Below are 2,500 nucleotides of genomic sequence, written 5' to 3' on the forward strand. Positions count from 1 at the left end.
TTGTGGCCTACACCAAGCCATTCAAGCCATGCGTTGCCTTACCTTGGAATTGCTCATCATCCAATGCATTCCGAGAAAGTGAGTGTAGGCGAGGCTAAGGATGGCTTGCCTTGCCTTGCCTTGCATTGGCATGCCATGCCCAAGTTGTGGCCTACACCAAGCCATTCAAGCCATGCGTTGCCTTACCTTGGAATTGCTCATCATCCAATGCATTCCGAGAAAGTGAGTGTAGGCGAGGCTAAGGATGGCTTGCCTCGCCTTGCCTTGGCATGCCGTGCCCATGATGTGGCCTTGACCAAGCCATTCAAGCCATGCGTTGCCTTCGCCTTGGCATGCCGTGGCCTTGCCTCGCCATGCGATGCATTCCGACAAAGTGACGCGAAGCGGAAGCCTATCATGGCGTAAAAATGTCGACAAAATTTTTCGACATTTGAATAATGGGGTTTGACAAGGTTTGAAAAATTCAATACAAATGGTAGGCTTGAATGTCGACAAAGTGACGCGAAGCGGAAGCCTACCACGGCGTAAAAATGTCGACAGAATTTTTCGGACCTTGTCCTGCCATGGGCTGCGCGCAGCATGCCGGCAGCCTGTGCGCAGCGTGCGCACAGCATGTCGGCAGCGTGCGCGCTGCTGAGACTGTCGACAGAAATTTTCGAAACTTGTCCTGCCATGCGCGCGCGCAGCGTGCGCACAGCATGCCGGCAGCGTGCGCGCACCATGCCGGCAGCGTGCGCGCACCATGCCGGCAGCGTGCGCGCACCATGCCGGCAGCGTGCGCGCAGCTTGCGCGCAGCGTGCTGATTCTGTCGACAGTGAGGCTAGCGAAACTTGTCCTGCCATGGCGTGCGCGCAGCCTGTGCGCGCAGCTTGCGCATCTGTCGACAGTGAGGCTAGCGAACTTGTCCTGCCATGGCATGCGCTGTGCGCAGCCTGTGCGCAGCGTGCACGCAGCTTGCGCATCTGTCGACAGTGAGGCTAGCGAAACTTGTCCTGCCATGGCATGCGCGGCGCCTGCGCGCAGCCTGCGCGCAGCATGCGCACAACATGCGCACAGGCTGTGCGCAGCGTGCGCGGAGCTTGCGCGCAGCTTGCGCATCTGTCGACAGTGAGGCTAGCGAAACTTGTCCTGCCATGGCATGCGCGCAGCGTGCGCGCAGTCTGTGCGCAGCATGCGCGCAGCCTGTGCGCAGCGTGCGCGCAGCTTGCGCATCTGTAGACAGTGAGGCTAGCAAAACTTGTCCTGCCATGGCATGCGCGCAGTCTGCGCGCAGCATGCGCGCAGCATGTGCGCAGCATGCCGGCAGCATGGTTCCAGGTTTTTTCAAATGTCGACAGAATTTTTCAAATCTTGTCAAACCCCGTTTTTATTGAAATTTCCTCGCACAATAAGCTCCCCATAAGTAGTCTATGATTTTTAGGACCTTCTCCAACTTACAAAACTAAAAAATTCCTCCCGGATTTGTTTTAATGATTTTTTCAATTTTACGACTTCTAAAACTAATAAAAAATACTTCCCGACTTCAAAAATTTATGAAACTTTTTCCCATCATAGATTGCATGTTTCTTAGTATCCCTGCAAAAAATCACGTCCAAATACCTTGTATTGAATTATTTAGAGCCCATTATGACTCCTCGCGCATAGGTGATGTCTCTTCCTGTCAAAGGGCTAAATGCATAAAATGCTATATAGGGGGGTGTGTGTTGCCTGCATATGCATGGCAGCCCATGCCTTCCTAGCTGCAGCCCCCTTCCCCCACGCCACACCCATGTCATGTTGCCTCGATATGTTGCCTCGGTATTATGGGTTTGGTGTCGGGGTCGGGGGGCTGCCACCCATGGCGGTGGTGGCCGGAATCCGGCCGCCGCCACCACGCCGCCGCCATGGGTGAGGGAGGAAAAAAAAGGCGTGGAAAGTTGCGAAATGGGGTTGTCTAGGCTATTTTTTGGCATGGGAGAGCATGGAGTGCTAGGAACTCCTTCTCAAATGCACGGGCATGTCGACCACAACCTCATTTCGCAACAACAACCACCCGTGTGGGGTGGCGGTGGGTGGATAGTCGCGGATTGGGGCTTGCCAAGCCAATGTTTTCAAAAAATTTCATCAAAATTAAAAACAAATGTTTTGTTGCCTTCGGATTTGTGGGCGAGCGGCGAGTCGGAGTGGAGCCGGTAAAGTTTAACCTCGGTGTGCACGGTTGTTTTTAGAAACTCAATCCAATGCCGGGGACGTTGAAAGTGACGCTCTTATGAGTTGCAAACCCGCAAGATTTAAAGAACCTTTTCAAAACAATTTCAAACCAACAAGATTTAAAAACAGAAATTTTCATCAAAATGAAAAACAAATGTTTTGTTGCCTTCGGACTAGTGGGCGAGCGGTGAGTCGGAGTGGAGCCGGTAAAGTTTAACCTCGGTGTGCACGGTTGTTTTTAGAAACTCAATCCAATGCCGGGGACGTTGAAAGTGACGCTCTTATGAGTTGCAAACCCACTAGATTTAA

The sequence above is a fragment of the Prunus avium genome, unplaced genomic scaffold (assembly GCF_965620075.1).
Source record: "Prunus avium unplaced genomic scaffold, drPruAviu1.hap1.1 HAP1_SCAFFOLD_26, whole genome shotgun sequence".
NCBI classification, from domain to species: Eukaryota; Viridiplantae; Streptophyta; class Magnoliopsida; order Rosales; family Rosaceae; genus Prunus; species Prunus avium.